This window comes from Centropristis striata, chromosome 2 (assembly GCF_030273125.1).
Source record: "Centropristis striata isolate RG_2023a ecotype Rhode Island chromosome 2, C.striata_1.0, whole genome shotgun sequence".
Classification (NCBI taxonomy): Eukaryota; Metazoa; Chordata; class Actinopteri; order Perciformes; family Serranidae; genus Centropristis; species Centropristis striata.
The window spans coordinates 18,776,997-18,789,213 of NC_081518.1; the positions used below are offsets into that span (position 1 = coordinate 18,776,997).

A 12,217-nucleotide genomic window follows, 5' to 3' on the forward strand; every position below is an offset into this window, starting at 1 on the left:
CTGGACAATGTTGAGTAATTAGAGTAATGATGCTTGGGTTCCTTGTCACAAGGTAAGTAGAAAGGCTGCAAATGTCCTACTTTTCCACTGTTATTGCTGTTGTAGTGATGCAACACTTTACCCAGGTTTAGATTTCCCGTCATCACAGTTTGTTATTGATAGGTTTCGAGGCAATGTACAAGATTTAAACAAAGTCCTTTAGTCAGTGTTCCATTCGGGCACTTTGACAAAAACAAGGCAATAATTCCCAGCTTGCCAAGGGGATGTAGCTCAGCGGTAGAGCGCATGCTTCGCATGTATGAGGCCTCTGCAACCCACTCCTCGTCTACACTGGAGGCCAAAGGGCTCCAGGCTACATTAGTGGAAGCTAACGTGACACACCCAAATCTCATACTGAATGTTCCTGGACAGGACACCAGCCCTTCGGTGCAGCCGGTGTACGGACGCAGGATGCTTGAGATCAGAAAACACAGCGTCTTCCACCAACATCTTTAGACCTGCCCATAGATCAATCCCCGTTCAATCCCCGGCATCTCCAATTGGTCTTATGGTCACACTAGAATCGTTGCTAAACTGCTTAGGGTATTCTGTACAAAGAACAAACACTGATTGAAAGACAGTGCCAGAGACTGCAAAGTTGAGCTGAATAAAAACATTGGTACATCCATGTAAATTACCTGTTTTTCCTCAGCCATTGAGACAGTTCTAAATTTTTTTTGAAAGATGGTTTTGCAGCCGTATTGCGAGTTGTCGTGGCCGAGTGGTTAAGGCGATGGACTAGCAATCCATTGGGGTCTCCCCGCGCAGGTTCTAATCCTGCCGACAACGGGAAACTAGTGGTAGTCTACGAGTTCTACATTTACAAATACATCACAGGTGCTACATAGGACAATATTGCTCTGAAAGAATACGAAGAGGTGTGAAAATCCTTATTTGTCCTGGAAGCTGAGTTTAATGGCTTTCCGCTTTGTTGAGGAACAACAGAGTCCTGGTGTATTCTTTTTCAACATGACTGCTGTGTTTTGACAAATGACATTTGTGACAAAAGGTAAAATCATTGTGGCTACCCGTCATAGTTGTAAAGTTGACTTCCTGGACAATATCATATAATCTCACAGCTACCTAGAGCGGCCTGTTCGCACCTATGCATCCCCTGGCAATTCTTGAATGCCGCTTATCAGGCCTCTGCAACCCACTCCTCGTCTACACTGGAGGCCAAAGGGCTCCAGGCTACATTAGTGGTAGCTAACGCGACACACCCAAATCTCCTACCGAAATGTTCCTGGACAAGATACCAGCCCTTCGGTGCAGCCGGTGTACAGACGCAGGATGCTTGAGATCAGAAAACACAACATCTTCCACCAACATCTTTAGACCTGACTCGACTTCCTGGACAATGTTGAGTAATGAGAGTAATGATGCTTGGTTTCCTTGTCACAAGGTAAGTAGAAAGGCTTCAAATGTCCTTCTTTTCCACTGTTATTGCTGTTGTAGTGATGCAACACTTTACCCAGGTTTGAATTTCCCGTCATCACAGTTTGTTGTTGATAGTTTCAAGGCAATGTACAAGATTTAAACAAAGTCCTTTAGTCAGTGTTCCTTTCGAGCACTTTGACAAAATCGCTTCTCTGCCTTTTGGCTAAGACTGCGATCGATTTTATTCGGTTGTCAAACCTCAGCCTGGCTGTGGCTCTGGTGTTTCACCATTGGAAGTATATTGTTCTATTTGTGTAAAAAGAACTGATACGTAGTTGTCTTTTTTTTTCTTTGCATACAGGAATCCATTGGCCCAGAGAACTTCTTCCCTGTAATTGCTGGATCAACGGCCGTCATTTATCAAGCGAGCGTAGAAACCAGCGCAGATCTGAGTGTATATTTCGTCTTACGACAGGGTTCACGTGGGATTTATCAAACGATCGTATCTCGCCAATCACAGCGTAAGAATGATCGGCTGTTGATAAATGTGGCGGTTCGAAACAAGCGTCATTTAAATGTCACGCCCTAATATATACCCGATTCAGAAGACTCGACTTCAGAGTTAACGACACCGAAGGATGCAATACGGCCAAAAAGAGGATTTTTTCCCCCCCTAAAGTCAACTTTATTAGCAAAGTGCACCGTTACAATTAACAATAGGGGCAATATAGACATATTACAGAAAGCAACGATGGAGGTTTATGAAATAAAAGTACTTATACTTATAAACTCAAACAAGTTCGGTGAATATTTTACATTTGGAACACGGACTTAAAAGTTTCACAGCTTTTTGGTTTAAGGAAGTAAACAATGTTTTAAAGTAAGTTTCATTCTAAAAGAAGCGGGATTTCTCAGAGACAGAAAGTGAAACGCTGACGTCCAACAGCTGCAACACAACAAACTAGTTTTGTTTGGCAGCATAAAAAGTGAAAAGGAAGGAAATCAGTGGTGCTGTCAGCAGAGTAGCAGACTATTAAACTCCCGGCGAGGTTTGAGTAATTAATTTATACATTGTGATATATAAAGCCTAATAATCTATATAATATCCGAATATTGCTATTATTATGATGGAGAGATATTATTAACCTCTTTACATTTACTAATAATGATGTCCTAGTCAGAGGAGCGTGTGGTAGCGCTGATTGGAAATGTTTCTATTCGGGCAGCACTGCTGGTGGAGGAGACGCTGACGCTCCGGTGTCGGAGCTGGATAACAGTAAACAGCAGAAGACAACAACATTTAATATCCTCGGCTAGTATTCTGTTTAAAGAATTTCACGATTGCAGGGTGTATTTATTTTTGGATTATGTTTTAATGATAAATTATGTAGTCTAAACATGTTTTGCTTTGTCACCATTAAAAATCAAAACACCACAGAGTTTTATCAGCTCCAGGCATTGATACTATAGTCTAAGATCAACTCTCTGACTCAGACGTGTGGACTTCACGCTGACTCAAATTTGCGTACACGAGCTGAGAGCAGACGTGAGATCTGATCATACCCTCCGCTCACGTCCATATTGATAAATGCCGAGGCTTGCGTAGAAATTATCTTACGCCCACTTTACGCTCACTTTCTGGCGTACGCTCGTTTGATAAATGAGGGCCACTAGTAATAAGTAGCTGAACAGGAAAGTCTCACTGAGTTTTTACCTATTTATTGTCTTTTGGCAATTTTTATTTGGCCCTTTTTGTCCACATTTTAATTTGTTGGTTTTAGGCAAATTTTTAAGTGTTTTAGTTTCCTGTAGTGTGTGGTGCCTCCACCATGTCGTCCAACCCTGCCGGCATGCGGAGGCACCACAGTGTCCGTTTTAAATTCAAAGAAAAAGATGGAAAAGCCCTGGGTCCAATGTCATGACTTGACTTCTCCAGGAGGTTCATACAAAAAATAATGAAGTTCAGACCTGGAGATATTAATTTTATTGTGACACTGCCGATGAATAAAGGTCTTGATGTAAGCTTTCGCACTGCTATGACAAATCGAGAATTTTGGAACCGGTTTGAAACTGAAAAGCCCCAGTTCTCCGTTTTCAATGATAAGAAGCTGACTGACAATACACTTATAACTGTCATTGTCAGGGTGTTCATTGAGACAGTGAATGCGGACGACATTTGTCACTGGCTGGGTAGATTTTGCACTGTGAAAGGCCAGGCTACCAAGATAAGAGATGAAGAAGGCAATTGGACTTGTACCTGGAGGGTCCCTATTAAAAAATGGCAGGACCCTCAGGGCTTCCAGGGCTTGAAACATCTGCCATCTATGATAGTTTTGTGGTGAGCAAGGGCACCTGGCAGAAGCATTCCAGCAAACCATGTGTGGTAAATGCAGAGAAATTGGACATACCTTTGAGGAATGTACCAATGGCAGAAAGTGCAATCTTTGTGGAGAAACAAACCACCTCTTCAGAGATTGTCCTAAGTCTTTTGCCAACAAATTGAAAGCCACCAAACAACAAAATGGCAGACTGTGGCTATCATTGTCATGATGCGTTGGTTTATATTGGGTCAATTACAATTATGTGTATGATCTCGCACATCTTGTCATTGTGTAAGATGTTGTTCTATATCGCATCAAACTATATTGTGTGGTGATGTCTCCCATCCCCCTGTGTTATTATATTATATGTTATTTTTTTTATGTATGTATGTATGTGTGTATATATATAATTATTATTATTATTTTTAATATTATTATTATTATTTTAATTTATTTAATTAGTTATTTTATTTATCCTTGTTTATTTGTTTTCTCTCATTAGCGCTTCTTGCTTTGTTTGCCTATTTATTTTCATTGTGTTATACATATAAGTGAGCCATGTTATATATATTTATATATATGTCGTAGCATCTGCCCCTCATCCACATACACACACACACACACATACACCTGTGATGCCTCTGTGCAAATTGTTTATCATTTATGTTTTTCTTTGTTGTTGTTTGCGCTGTATGTCTACTGTCTCTACTTGTGGTCCACATGGTGTAGTGTATTTGTCTCTCATGTCACCTTGTTTGTTATGTTGTTTCACCAATAAAAAAAATTAAAAATTAAAAATGAAAAAAAATGGCAGACAAGAGGAGCCATTTCAGGACCTGTTTGAGGATGGGCTTGGGAATTCAAATCTCCCGCCAAAACCTGTGACTGGTGAACAGGAATCAGGTGAGGTGGGAGAAGGGGAGGGGTTTGCCCGTGCCCCACCAATAGACAACGGAGATGTTGTCTATTGGGGCAATGCAGGCAGAAGGCGGGGCTTGTTCAGAAAAGGAAAAAGACCAGCCTCAGGATGACAGCGAGGATGCCGCCCTCCCCAACACCCAAGAAGCTAGGAGGGAGGCCCTTATCGGAATTGTCCTTTGAGTCTCCTGGAGTCAAAGAGCTGGATACTCCTCAGACAGTGCAACTGTGGGGGAGTCCAGAGTCTTCCCCTCCAATTCCCCAAATGCGGTCTCTTTCCTCAGCATAGCTCTAAGATCAACCCCTAAGGACTCCAGCATCAACTGAGAGGAGCATTCAACCCCTGGAGTCCGACAAGGTAGCAGAGCGCAACCCCTTCACCTTTCTCCCATAAGACTGAAGGAAGAGCTCCATACACAAGCATCAGATCTTAAAAAGATCTTTTAACATTGAATATCCCCTCTTCGTCCTTTAAATGTCATACTTGTTATTTTTAACCATACTCATGACACTTACCTTCTCTACTATCAATGTGAGAAGTCGAAAGTAAGAGCCCAGAGTGTTTTATCCTTTCCCGACACTGTTGAGTCAGATGTGTTTTTATCAAAGGAGTGTGGCCTGCCCTTTTTAAATTCATACAGACAGTGGAAGGATTTATGGCCAAATACATCCATAAGGTCCGGATCAAATGAGAACAAAAATGGAGTGGCCATTTTAATTAAAAACCCTCTCGTCTTGGTGAAGGGAAGCACCGTGGTGAGAAATGGCCGGGCACTTTTAGCACAATTGACTTTTATGGGAAAGGATTTTAACATCCTAAATATTTATGGTTTTATTGACAAAAATGACAGGTATGACTTTTTAGAAGACTTGCAGTCCCACATGCTAGGCAGGGCACCATTAGTCATAGAGGGAGATTTTAACTGTATTTTAAGCAGAAATGATAGAAAAGGAGCAGGAGAAGATTTTAAGGTTGATAAAAGATCAGTTTTATTGCAGAATATATGAAGGGATTTTAAACTGCTGGACTGTTTTAAAACAATGCATCCGACTTCTGGTTATGGCGACTTGCTGAGCAAACGTGAGTAAGACTGCTCTGCTACTAAACTTTAAATCCTTGCTAAAATAGGACAATTCTGTGCGTCATTCACACCAACTACAACATCAGGGTTCAAGAAAATACCGATGAAACAAAGAAAGTCAATTCGGAGCAAGACATAACAAACCAAAGTAACTAATTTTGCAACTCCGACTGCCAAGGCTAGGCTCACTGCTAACAATGAGGCCATGGAGGCTAGCGCTGGCACTAGCAGCCGTGACCCTGATGGACAGTCGGAGGGGGGGATTGCTGCCACCGGGGAGGAGCTCGGCACCTCTTTGGCAACAGAGGCAGCTATTGAGACCATGAAGACCGAGATCTCATCCAAATTTGATGGCATCCTCTCCGCGATTGAAAATGTAAGGAGAGACATTACAGACTGCTCAGAAAGAATTACACATGCGGAGACGAGAATCTCAACAACAGAAGATGATGTGACTACGCTCCAGAAGAAGGTGAAAAACCTAGAGGGGAAAAATAAAGATTTGGAAGAGAAAGTATCTGACCTAGAAACTCATTCACATCACTCCAATGTACGGCTTGTTAAAGACAAAGAAGCGGTGATAAAAGCGGCCAGGGTGAAAAAGCAAGTCCTCTACAAAAATTATCTGGTGAGATTCTACCAGAAACTAAAAGAGTTTGAGGAGGCAAGGCGACAACTACGTTCACTGGGGCTCCAGTACGGTATGATCCCTCCCGCCCGGCTTATTGTTACCTACAAAGAGCGCTCACACATCTTCAACAGCGCCGATGAAGCCCAACGCTTCATTAAGAAGATCCAATCGGATAACCCAGACTGAGGTATTGAAGAACACATGACACCGTAGGAAAGGTAGCCTAACCCAAATCTGCTGATGAAACATTATTCTGATATTTTGATGCAGTGTAGAGACAGGAGTGGAGGGCAGAGTGAAATTTAGTTAAGTTGTTATACTGAGTTCTGATCGCTCTCCCTCCCAGACCTATTGATAAAGAACAACTCTCTGACCTACACTGTTTAACTAAGTAAATATGGACGCATTTTTCGTTTGCTGGGTTGCTTTAAAAGAATTTTCTAAATCACAGTAGCAGAGTAGTTACGCTCATTCTGTCGTTTTTTCTTTGTTTTTTGTTGGTTTTTTTTACATCAGCATAGCTATACTGATCCTCACACTGTGCGGACCAGCTCTTTGCTTTCGGGAGGTCCACTATATGAAGAGGAGGGGGACACCTGACGGGGTAACACTCAGGTAGGTTGATGATAGCTGAGGGAGTTAAATTTGCTTTTTTTTGCTTTTTTTTTGGTTCTCGCTGAAAATACTTAAATTGTTGGGGAAATTCAAAACAATTGGTCCATATGTCTGTTGATCTTAAGGTTAGAATTACATCCTGGAACTGCAGAGGGCTACAAAAAATAAAAAAGGTCAAGCAAGTTATGAACAGTATTCCTTCAAAAAACCCACCTAATACATGAAGATGAGCTTAAAGTGAGGAGGAGGTGGAAAGGTAAAATTATGTCAGCTCCCTTTACCTCTCAAGCAAGGGGTGTCATGATCTTGATCCACGATTCTATTCCATTACAAATTCATAAAGTTATCAAAGATAGGGCAGGATGATATTTGATTATTCAAGGGACAATTCTTAGGAAACAATTAATTCTAATAAATATCTATGCTCCAAATACAGACAAACCCAAGTTTTTCCAAAATGTATTTCTTACTATTGCCTCTTTACCTGGTGCTTGTAAAATGGCAGGTGATTTTAACTGCACCTTAGATCCCCAGAAAGACAAAAGTTCAGGCGTCACATTCAAGAAGTAGGGGTGTTATTCATCATTTTATGAAAGAAATGAGTCTAATTGATGTCTGGAGGGAAGATAATCCCAATGGGAAAAAATATTCATGTTACTCCGGTACTCACCAGTCATATTCCCGCATAGATTTGTTTTTGGTTTCATCACAACTAAAATATAAAATAAAGGAGGTGTCCTACGACGCCATACTCCTGTCAGATCATGCTCCAAACTCTTTAGTTTATTATGACCCTAAACTGACTAGTGACATTCCCAAATGGAGATTTAAAACAAAATGGCTGGCTGACGCTGGCTTTGTTACTTATCTAGATGAACAGATTAAATATTATTTTGAAACAAATACAATAGAAACCTCATGAAGTACCAGATGGGAAGCATTTAAGGCCTTTATCAGGGGACAAATAATTAACATCACTAGCTTTAAAGCTAAAGAAACCTACAATAAAACAAAATCATTAGAAACAAAAATCAAAAAATTAGAAGAAGAATACTACCGGTTCCGGTTCTCAAGATGCCCAACAAAGATTACTTTTGTTAAGAACACAATACAACGAAATATCTACAACAAGGGCTTTATCAAGTTTACTACGACTTAAACAGACATTCTATGAGCAAGGGGAAAAGCCTGGTAGAGTACTAGCATGGCGCATCAAACAACTTCAGAATGAAAGACTTATAACCTCACTCCAAAAACGATAATAATAAAAATATTGTCGACCCAATTGAAATAAATGAAAATTTCAAAAATAAATTATGAAAAGCTTTATAGCTCGGAAATAGGTCAGAATAAATCTGAAATTAATAATTTTCTGGACAAAATCCAAATTCCCACAATATCAGAAGTAATTAAGGTAGAACTAGAGAAAGATATAACAGTAATGGAACTATCTATGGCCATTGACAGTATCAAAAGAGGGAAACCCCATTGAGGTTTATAAAATGTTTAAGCATAGACTGATGCCCACATTACTAGAAATGTTTAAGGAATCCTTTCACAACGGAATCCTTCCAACATCATTAAGGGGAGCACTAATCACTTTGTTGCCAAAACCGGCCAAACCGAATAACAAATGTGAAAACTTTAGGCCAATCAGCCTTTTAAATGTAGATTTAAAAATTTTGAGTAAAATAATAGCTAGGAGACTGGAGAAAATAATTCTGAATATTATTGACAAAGATCAAAATGGCTTTGTACAAGGTAGGGAAGGCTTCCATAATGTTGGGAGAATTCTAAATATATTATTTGAAGAGAAAGGAGCAGCAGATACAGCATTACTTTCACTGGATGCTGAAAAAGCCTTTGACAGAGTAGAATGGCTTTATTTATTTGAAATCCTCAAACGTTTTGGCTTTGGAGAAAATTTTAATAAATGGATAAAACTACTATGTACAGAAGCATATGCTGAAATCATGAACAACCGTAATATATCCAAAACCATTAAAATGCAAAGGGGATGTAGACAAGGAGATCCCCTATCCCTTCTCCTTTCATTATGGCTATAGAACCACTGGCAATAGCAATAAGAACACACCAAAATATAACAGGAATATCAATTGGACAACAAGAACACCGGTTAGCTCTTTTTGCAGATGACATAATCATATTCCTTAAAAAGATAGAAAAATCCATTCCCGAATCATTAGAACTCCTTAATGTATTTGGAAAGATCTCAGGATATAAATTAAACAAATCAAAATAATCAATAATGTTCTTAAATCAGTTAGAAAGTAAAAGTCCTCCTAGAACAGCCACTCAATTTAAAATTGTGGATTGCTTTACATATCTAGGCATTCAAATTGTCCCACAACTTAAATATATTGTAGCCAGTAATTATGAACCATTACTACAATAAATCTCAAAATTACTGGAAAGGTTGACACCCATACCCATGTCACTAATAGGAAAAATAAACGTCCTTAAAATGAATATAATGCCCACATTTTTGTATTTGTTTCAAAATCTTCCACTTCCTCCTCCAAGTAACCTGTTCACTCATCTTAAAAGTCTGTTCGTTAGATTCTTGTGGAATAATAGACATCCCCGGACACGACTATCACTACTGTACTTACCTTATGACAGAGGGGGACTCAAATGTCCCTGCCCTCTCTGGTACTATTGGGTGGCTCAATTAAGAACAATGTTGTTTTACTTCACAGAAAAAGAGGTTCCTCCCTGGAAAGGGATGGAAGAACTACAGCTAACCCTAACCCTCCCAGTATACTTATACTCAGCAAGCACTAAAATCCTCAAAAAGAACACAAAAAAACCCTATTGTGAAAAATATGATTGTAGTGTGGCACCAAGTTCAAAAATATCTGACAGAAACATCCCCCCTCTCTATCTTCAGCCCAATATGGGGTAATTACTCCTTCCCTCCAGGTAAAGCAGATGGGGGGTTTAAATCTTGGGCTACTAAAGGACTGGGAAAAATAGGAGACCTTTACAACTCACAAAAAGTGCTGATGTCATTTGGCGAAATAGTTGAAAAATGTAATATACCCCGTAAGCATTTTTTTAAAATACCTGCAGTTGAGAAATTTCATTAGAACACACCAGAACCAAACATTATGTATCCCTGAAAGGTCTACTGTAGAAAAATTAATGGATATGGATTGCTCAGGAAGGGGTTTAATATCCAAAATTTATAAATGCCTAGTAGATGGAAGTATAGAAACATCAGCAGGATGACTAGGGGCATGGAGAGAAGATCTACAGGAGGACATCCCAATAGAAAAGTGGGGGGAAGCATGCTCTCAAGCACAATCAAGAACTACTAACACTCGCCTGAAATTACTACAATACAATTGATTGATGCGAACGTATATCACTCCAGAAAAACTTCACAAATATAACAGCGCTATACCTGATATTTGTGTTAAATGTGAGAAGGAAAAAGGCACATTTTTCCACTGTATCTGGCAATGTACAAAAATACAAAAATTCTGGCAAGAAATAAAACAATGTATTCAAAATATTTTACAGATTCAAATACCCTTAATCCCACATTTGTTTATACTTGGTCTATATCCAGATAATTCGAAGTTTAAAAAACATCAACGGATATTTGTAGACTTAAGTTTGCTAATGGCAAAGAGAGTAATAGCCTTCTCATGGAAAAATACCAGTAGCCCAAGTGTAAAGAGGTGGTTGTCTGAACTGTCTTCAACTCTCCCTTTAGAAAAAAATACATATACAATAAAACACCAACAACATAATTTCCACCAGATCTGGGATCCCTTTATTTGCTATGTATAGAGGACAGACTTGTCTCGTGATGGAAGAGCCTGGGGACATGTAAACAGTAGCGCTTTGCAGTACTTAATATTATTATTTTCTTTATTTCTTATTATTTGTTAGTCTTTATTATTATGTATAATGAACTCACTAACCTGATTCCACAACGAAGAATTTGAAATCCTGTAAGGGCCGGGGGTGGGGGGTTGACGTGTTTGTTCAATACATGTAATTGTATTTCTTTGTTGTTGTTTTTTTTTTTGTAATATTGTGAAAACAATAAAAAAGAAGGTTGGCAAAAAAAAACAATGCATCCCAGAGAGGAGGGCTTCACCTGGTGCAGTGGTGATGGCACCAGAGCCTCTCGTATAGACTACCTCTTATCCCGTGATTGCCCACCAACTGATGCTAGATTGACACCTGTTTTCTTTTCTGATCACGCTATGCTTTCATGCACCCTCTCACTAGCTTCTGGCGTGACTTTTGGAAGTGGTCTGCGGAAGCTCAACTGCTCCCTTCTAAAAGAAGGTAGTAAGGCAGTTCAGGAGCACAACCAAGAGTGGCAGACCCTTCAAGACTTTTACGAGACACATGCACACTGGTGGGAAATGGTGAAGGGAAGGACTCAGACTTTCTTTAGACAGGTAGGGAAAAAGAAAAAAAGACTTCAGCGCTATTTCAATCTAAACCAACAAGGGATGGATTTTAATGAAGAGATTAAACAAATCAAAATAGAGAGCAGAAATTAAAAGTAAAGGCAAAATTATAAGAAGCAAAGAAAGGGACATAGAGGAAGGGGGAAAATGCACAAGATACTTTTTAAAGAAAATTTTAAAACTAAAAAACCATCAGGGAAATACAGCAGAAACAAAAGAAATCAAGGAGCATATTGAACATTTCTACACTGAATTATATAAAGAAAAGCCCGTAAGAAATGACACCATCAGGGAAGTTTTAGAATCAAAAATCAATCAGCAACAGTATGCTTTTAACCCAGGATTTTACCATAAGTTTTAGTTGAATAAATGTTTTAAGAATTTTAAACCAGGGAAGTCTCCAGGAGAAGATGGACTACCTCTGGAATTTTATTCAACTTTTTGGGACATTTTAGAACCTGAACTGCTAGCTATTTTTATGGACTTGGTGCAATTTGACAGACTTCCTGATAGTTTTAGAGTAGGGATAGTGACTCTCCTCCACAAGGACAAAGACAAGACTGACTTAAAGGACTGGAGACCGATCACACTTTTAAATGTTGATTGTAAACTTTTTAGCAAAATTTTAGCATCACGTAGGTCTTTGTTTTTAGATGAGCTGATCCACCCGGATCAAGTCTGTGCCGTCCTGGGGAGGGAGATCACCGACAGCCTCGTACTGATCCGAGACACCATCTGTTATGCGAGAGACAGAAACATCAAGCTAGTAGTCCTAAATTT

At 39.4% G+C, this 12,217-nt stretch overlaps 1 non-coding gene across 1 annotated transcript; it reads left to right on the top strand.

Annotated features, from left to right (window-relative positions):
• The first annotated feature begins 746 nt into the window (after positions 1 to 746).
• trnaa-agc (transfer RNA alanine (anticodon AGC)) lies at positions 747 to 828 on the top strand. Its single transcript has one exon. It is a non-coding gene; the product is annotated as a tRNA-Ala (tRNA).
• Positions 829 to 12,217: the final 11,389 nt, after the last annotated feature.